The sequence below is a fragment of the Apodemus sylvaticus genome, chromosome 2 (assembly GCF_947179515.1).
Source record: "Apodemus sylvaticus chromosome 2, mApoSyl1.1, whole genome shotgun sequence".
Lineage (NCBI taxonomy): Eukaryota > Metazoa > Chordata > Mammalia > Rodentia > Muridae > Apodemus > Apodemus sylvaticus.
In genome coordinates this window covers 27,147,761-27,156,276 of record NC_067473.1, presented here as the reverse complement: position 1 = coordinate 27,156,276, position 8,516 = coordinate 27,147,761, and positions in this window count along the sequence as shown.

The following is an 8,516-nucleotide window of genomic DNA, read 5'->3' as shown; positions in this document are numbered from 1 at the left end:
CTTATCTCCATAATCGATCAGTTAACTATTTTTAATTGACAAATATGCATTTATTATATGCAATGTGATACTGGAATGTGTATACATTATTGGATGACTAAATTAAGCTGAGTAATATACTCATTGCTTCACAAATTTATGTCTTACTATAAGAACACTTGAAATTTATTCTCTCTTTTTTAATATATATTTTCATTTTCTATATTCTTTGTTTAAAATCCAAAAGCTTTCCCCTTTCACAGTTCCCCCCTCCCCATATGTCCCATAAGTCCTCTTTTCTCCATCCATCCTCCTATCTTTCCCCCTCCCTTTTCTCTGTCCTGGTACTCCCCTACAATGCTGGATCAAACCTTTCCAGGATTAGGGCCCTCTTCTTCCTTCTTCATGGGAATCCTTTGATATGCTAATTGTATCTTCAGTATTCAGAGCTTCAGGGCTAATTAATATCCACTTATCAATGATTGCATTCCATGTGTATTCCTTTGTGATTGTGTTACCTTGCTTAGGATAAGAAAACAGGACATGACACTTCTGGAAGACCCTGCTATACCTCTCCTGGGCATATACCCAGAGGATTCCCCAGCATGCAATAAGGACACATGCTCCACTATGTTCATAGCAGCTTTATTTATAATAGCCAGAAGCTGGAAAGAACCCAGATATCCCTCAATGGAGGAATGGATACAGAAAATGTGGTATATATACACAATGGAGTACTATGCAGCAATTAAACAAATTGAAACAATGAATTCATGAATTTTTTAGGCAAATGGATGGAACTGGAAATTTATTCTCTTAGCTTTTTTCTTTACCTCAACTGTTTTGGGTGGTTGTTTTTTTTTAATCAGGGTGTCTTTACATGATCCTGTATGTACTGGAACTCATTAAGTAAAGCAGGTTGCCCTTAAATTCACAGGCCTCCAACTGCCTCTGCCTCGCAAGTAATAGGATTAAAGGTGTGTACCACCATTCCAGATTGCAACTTTCAATAAAATGCTACTATGTTATTAACTATAATTACCATACTATACAACAGATCCTCGTCTAACTGTGGAAGCATATCCCTTTACTAGTATCACCCCATTTTTAACCATTTCCTAGTAATCACCACATAGTCTTTGTCCAATGCCTTTGCTCCTATGAGTTCAGTTTCTTGAATTTGACATTAGTGTGAGAATATAGGTTTTTTTTCTATACTTGATTTATAATTTTAAAATCATTATTGGTGAAGATGTTTTAATGATTTTTTTGAAAAATAATCCCTCAAATTGAACACAGTCTTAGCTTAGAAATCAGAATGACTGGTCATGATTTTTGTTTTTCCGAGCCACTTCCCATCCTGGCCCAGGAGTCTGTGCATTCTGTATTGGATCATTCCTGCTGAAGTCTAGCCTTCTTGGATGACTTCTCAGTTCAAATCAGTAAGTGAGCCGTGCACTCCACCTCTGATCCCTGACCCACACTAGGCATACAGCAAACATAGGTGTTTATTTCACCATTGGGAAGTAGTACATCTGGTTACTAGTCTCAGTAGCAACATGCTTTGCAAATTCAGGGAAATATGGCCCATGCTGTCTAAATAAATGTCCTCTGCCTAGGTTCTCTTGGAGGACTGAGGAACTTCCTTTAAAACTACCTCCTCATAAAATGTTGGGAGTGCAGAGGACTCACCTAGATGTTCGAGGCTCTGAATGCAATTTCCACCACTAAAATCAATAAATGATTTGTCACCTGAAGATAGAGCTTGGTGATAAATCACCTGGCATTTTCAAGGCACTAGGTTCAATCCCCTGTATGGCGACAGTTAATATTTTTTTTTTAAAGAACTGCTTTATAAATAACAGCAGTAGGCAAACTACAGATTATGAGACAAAGCAAGTATTTTTAAAAGTACTGTTTTATTTACCCCAGTGTCAGAAAGGGGATACCTCTTTTTGAGTTGTTTGTCAGGGGGATCAAAGAGACAGCCAAAGCAGTACAAGCTATTGCCGGTACACTCAGCTGTTTGCCAGTCATGAAAGTAAGATATTATTGCTGAAGAAACCACACACTTGGCTCACAGAACTTAAGTAAATCAAACTGTTACTAACCTGGTAGCCTCCTAGCTGATGGCTAGCTCCCAAAGCATCAGAAGGTGCTATGCAAGCTTCCAAGTGGGAAATAAAATGAATAGTCCTACCTTGCTATGGAGTTTGAGAATCACAATGAAAATGGGAGTAGAGATACTGGGGGCAACCAATTACTATTCAATTTAGCTTAAAACTCAGTCAATTGGGGAGAACTCATGTGTATAAATCTAGCAGAGGACCTAGGGCTGGAGAGATCATAGGCCCTAGAGAAGACCCTATCACTATCATATTTCCAAAGGAATGTATCTTCCAGTTGTTTTCTAAACACTCATTTTTATAACCACACATAAGTGGAGCTCTTGCATCTCATCAAAGAACATTCCTTTTTTGCAACTGGTGGAGACTTTTAGAGAGTTCCACATCAGTCAAAACTCAGAGAGTGAGCATGGTGTAGCCAGCCTCAAATTGGAAATATGTAACATAGCCCTTAAACTTAGAGAGCATTGTGACAGAAAGGACAGAAGACTCATAGGAACCAAAGGACTGATACAACTGTGTGAGCATTTCTTGTGGACAGGACAGGGGTGTTGCTCTCATAAAGTCTGGACAATGTGGTTGCCTGCACAAGACCTATAAGTACCACACCAATCAATATGCCAACCTGGATGGAGAAAATTTTCACAAGGCCCCACCCATAAATGAAGAGCTACAGGGAATCACTGACTACAAAGTAAGAATGAGGATGGGTTTTTTTGGTGTTTTGTTTTTGTTTGTTGCTGTTTGGTTTTTGTGGTTGTTTGTTCTGTTTTGCTTTATTTCTGCTTTTCAGGGATGAGAGTCCCATCCTAAGGTAAATGATGAGCCTTAAACACATGCAAATAAGGTCAACATTAATTGGTGTGTGTGTGTGTGTGTGTGTGCATGTACATGTGTATGTGTGTGTGCGTTTACTCTTTTGAATGTCTCTATGATACATTAAATTCATAGTACTGGAATGTGTAGGCTTTTACCTCTGGCTATATAGTTACACACACACACACACACACACACACACACACAGACACACACACACACACACACACACACACGCAAGCATGCACGCACATATATATATATACACACACATATATATACAAAGTTATCCATAGTTATACATAGTTTTATATATAGTTATATATAGTATATGTATATAGTTATTTTCTGTTTCTTTTGAACTTTTAAAACTTTGATATGTATATACCAGCACCAAAATATAATCAAATTTCAATTTTTATTGCATCCTTTACAGCCCATGAGAGCTCCAAAACTGTTTCAAGTGATTCAGAAGTGCATGCCCTTTAAATGCAGAAATCCATTTGTTAGGAAAAAGAGCCCTCTTCTCCTCTTGCCACAAAAATGGCTTAGAGATACATTTCAATGATTGACAAAACATTTGCTGGAAACAGACATGCTCAAAGCATGCTTTGAGAAGCATTTCACAAAGTAACGCTTTGCACAAGTCCAGTTAAAAGTATAAGAAATCTGAGGCCTGTCAATACATGACATTGTCACTAAGTTTGAAGGCACAAGAAAAAATAGAGAGACAGATAGACAGACAGACAGAGACAGACAAACCTTTACTCTCTGAGGACTCCCTAATAGGAGCTATGATCTTCAGTAGAGGGAAGCAACTATCCTAAACCCTGGGGATGGGAACAGTGAGACCTCACCTTTCTCTCTCTAATTCCCCTATCTATGCTTCCCATTGGCTCAAATTCACCAAGAAAACAGATAGTAAGTTATCTCAGTAACATAGTTCATCAAGATACTTAGATATAATAATAAATAAATCTTAAAAAAAGAAAAAAGTGATTGAGGTACTCTGAAATGAAGATACTCTCAAGTAATAAAATAAATAAATAAATATACAAGTCAATAAAATAAGATAAATAAAATAATACATAAACAAATGATACCCTCATATACTTGAGAAATAACTTCATTTTGTAATTATTTTTAAGTATCATTCCCAACACCTGTTTCTTTTTTTTTATTCGATATATTTTTTTCCATGAGTCATTTTTTAATTTGATATATTTTTTATTTACATTTCAAATGATTTCCCCTTCTCTGGCTTCCCACTCCCCGAAAGTCCCATAAGCCCTCTTTTCTCCCCCGTGTTCCCCCATCCACCCTGTCCCACTTCCCTGTTCTGGTTTTGTCTTATACTGCTACACTGAGTCTTTCCAGAACCAGGGGCCACTCCTTCATTCTTCTTGGACATCATTTGATGTGTGGATTATGTTTTGGGTATTCCAATTTTCTAGGTTAATATCCACTTATCAGTGAGTGCATACCATGATTGATCTTTTGAGACTGGGTTACCTCACTTAGTATGATGTTCTCCAGCTCCACCCATTTGCCTAAGAATTTCATGAATTCATTGTTTCTAATGGCTGAATAGTACTCCATTGTATATATATACCACATTTATTGTATCCATTCCTCCGTTGAGGGATACCTGGGTTTTTTCCAGCTTCTGACTATTATAAATAGGGCTGCTATGAACATAGTAGAGCATGTATCCTTATTACATGCTGGGGAATCCTCTGGGTATATGCCCAGGAGTGGTATAGCAGGATCTTCTGGAAGTGATGTGCCCAGTTTTCTGAGGAACTGCCAGACTGATTTCCAGAGTAGTTGTACCAATTTGCAACCCCACCAGTAGTGGAGGAGCCAACATCTGTTTCTAATTGCAGAAGTTCTCTGTGTGATTCAGAAGAATTTTATGCACCATTGTAAGGACTTTAATTTCAACCATTCCTTGTGCCACATGACAGGCCTGCATATATGTATGCCTGTGGTATGTCCACAGGCAGTGAGAAAAGATGTTCTATCTCTAGTTGTTGATGCTCTTATTATTATTTGATGCTAAGTTGTTTTGTTGTTGTTGCTGTTGCTGTTGTTAAAATAGATTGTGTTTCTTATTTCTTTGGAATGCTACAATACTGAGAACCTGCAACCTTATCTCATCTTTCATCACGTTTAAAAAACAACGTCGTTATCATTGGATGTGTTAGACCCTCTAAAAAGCAAATACCAGAATAAAAAAGTCTTTTAAAATTTATTTACAATTTTTCAAAATATATTTTTAAATTCCTAGAAAGAAAACCTAGGAGAAATGTCAAAGATCTAGCAATTCAAATATGCTTCTGTCTTTTCTTTTTTCTCTTGCTTGGGATCAGACTTAGCCAAGTTTGATGGATTCTCTAATTCCTTCCAGAATCTGTTTTCTTTCTCCTCATTCCTCCATCCATCCTTTCTTCCCTCACTCTCCTTTCCTCTCCCTCATGTGTCTCTCTTTATATACAGGTATATGCATGTGTGTATATGTGTATGCATATGTATGTATATTTATGTATATGTATATACACACACATATATATATTCATACATAAGATCTATATATACATGATTTACATACATAAAGAGAAAGATTAATATGCTACTAATTCTTCTATTAATTCTGTTTCCCTGGAGAATTCTAACAATATACTAGAAACAATCACACACCATCAGATGAGCCATGTGTCTCCAGAAACCAGTCTTCTTTAGGGTATTTTTGATCAGTTCTGAGTCTAAGATAAGAATGCGGTTCCTCAGAAAACTGGGCACCTCACTTCCAGAAGATCCTGCTATACCACTCCTGGGCATATACCCAGAGGATTCCCCAGCGTGTAATAAGGATACATGCTCTACTATGTTCATAGCAGCCCTATTTATAATTGCCAGAAGCTGGAAAGAACCCAGGTATCCCTCAACAGAAGAGTGGATGCAAAAAAATGTGGTATATCTACACAATGGAGTACTATTCAGCCATTAGAAACAATGAATTCATGGAATTCTTAGGCAAATGGATGGAGCTGGAGAACATCATACTAAATGAGGTAACCCAGACTCAAAAGGTGAATGGTGGTATGCACTCACTAATAAGTGGATATTAACCTAGAAAACTGGAATACCCAAAACATAATCCACACATCAAATGAGTACAAGAAGAAAGGAGGAGTGGCCCCCTGTTCTGGAAAGACTCAGTGAAGCAGTATTCAGCAAAACCAGAACGGGGAAGTGCGAAGGAGTGGGTGGGAGGACAGGGGGAGAGAAGGGGGCTTATGGGACTTTTGGGGAGTGGGGGGCTAGAAAAGGGGAAATCATTTGAAATGTAAATAAAAAATATATCGAATCAAAAAAAGTAAAAAAAAATAAGTCAGATATAATAAACTAACATAATTCAGTTTCTGAACATCTGGGAAAGACACGCAACAAATGTCAATCTAGAAAGCCTTAAGTGAGCTGAGCATTAAATTAAGAAGTTCTTGCTATTGGTCCAAACTCTTGATACAGAAAAACTAAGGTATCTAGCACTGGAAAAGACATGCGTCGATTGGTGGCCAGTGCCAATAGGATCCAAAGGACCCTATAAGGTACAGAAGATCCTATAAAACAAGAAGGGGTAAGAGGTAGCTCCAGCAGCACAGTGCTTGCCACGTAGATAGGAAGGCCTGATTGCAATCCCCTGTACCCACAAAACAGCTGGGTACAATGGCACATGCATGCAACCCCAGTGCTGGAGAAGCACAGCCTAATGACCAATGCCAGGTCTCAGTAAGAGGCTTTCAAACTAAGAGGTGATACTGCAAGCTGACCTATGGCCTCCACGCACACGTGCACACATGTGCACACATATGCAAATAAGAATGCACACACACACACACACACACACACACACACACACACACATACACACAGAGAAACAGAGACAGAAAGAGAAGAGATATCCTTCATAGAAATTGAGTATTTTCTACATTCTTTTACTGTGTTTCAGACAGTACATACCAGTGTATTCTGCACTCTAACGTGGGGCTGTAGAATTCTAATAGTGTACAGACAACCCAACAAGCTGATATACTGACAGGAACGATAGGCCAATGCAGGAACTATGCTCTTTCAACTCGTTGCAGCCTGCATGAAACACTACCTCAATTACTCACTTCAATCAAGTGTTAACAATTAATCCTGACACCTCACATTCCCTAAAAACAAATGAACTTATAACTAATGCAGCAAGTTCCCGAACCTTCACAGCATCTCTCTCACATCCTCCAAGGTTCTGGTACTCAGCAAACTGCCCAATGAATTTGTCCATAACTGCAGAGGCACCTACTGCTATGCAGCTGAGTCTGTGGCTATTTCTTGTCTACTGAAGAGTCCTTACCAACTACAAATAATAAATATAATAGGAGCTCACAGTCTCAGAGTACAGTGCAAGGAAGCTGAGTAGGAGGCAGTAAGGGTGTAAGATTTGTCTTGCAAGTAATTGGAAGTCTGTTGTCAAAATGTTGCATGATGAAGTATGGAGATATTTTTTTTTAAAGAAACAGAAATCCATTAAGGAAATGAGAAATAATGAAATATAATACACGATAAAAAGTATAAAAACTACATGGAAAGTTTAGAAAAGAAAAGCAGAATTAACTGAAAAGTCAATGTATTGACCCTATATGGTAGAATTAAAGAAATGGGAGAATGTGTTGGTGAGACTGAAGAAGGCAGACTGTCAATTTGAACAACCAAGGGACAACAGACAGGAAGATGCAGATTCAAAAACCTGTGGACAATGAATGTTATATGTGCATATGTGATATTATGTATTTACATGTACCTCTACTTGTATGTAGAGAGAGATGTTTGTTTGGAAATGAATCTCAAAATGAAGGAATAAAGCAGAACTGAGAGAGCACTAGAAGCGATGTGTAAAAATACTGTAAATTGGCAAAGACATAAAAATTTACATTAAAAAATCTAATGATGCCTGAACCAGATAAATTCAAATAAAACTACACTGAAATGGGCTGTTTTTAAACAGAAGAATGGCCAGAAACCGTTAATGTTAAATATTAGAATGCCAATAAAGAAAAAGCAACTTCAAAAAGTTAGTTACTAGAAAAGGTTAATAAAAGAGATAAACCTCCAAAATGACTCATATACACACACAAGAGAGAAAAATGAATTATCTGGAACTTTGGAACTACTGGACAAAAACATAAGTGAAATGCTTCAGGATACGGGAACAGGCAATGATCTGGGCTGCACCAACAACCTGCACAATGAAGACAAACTCGCCTAAAGGACAATGGTGCCGGGAGCTTTCTGCCTGGCTTGGGGAACCAAATCGTTGAGCTTCAAGTTCAGTTTCTGAGTCTCTCTCAAAAAATAAGGTGGGGAATGACTGTGAAAAACATCCAGCTTTGACTTCTGACCCCAGTGTGTGTATACACACAAGCACCTGCATACACATATACATGAACGTGTACACACACACACACACACACACACACCCTCCCAAAATAGCATCAAATAGTTTTACTAAGAAATTCTACACTACCAAACAATCCTGAAGAACTCTAG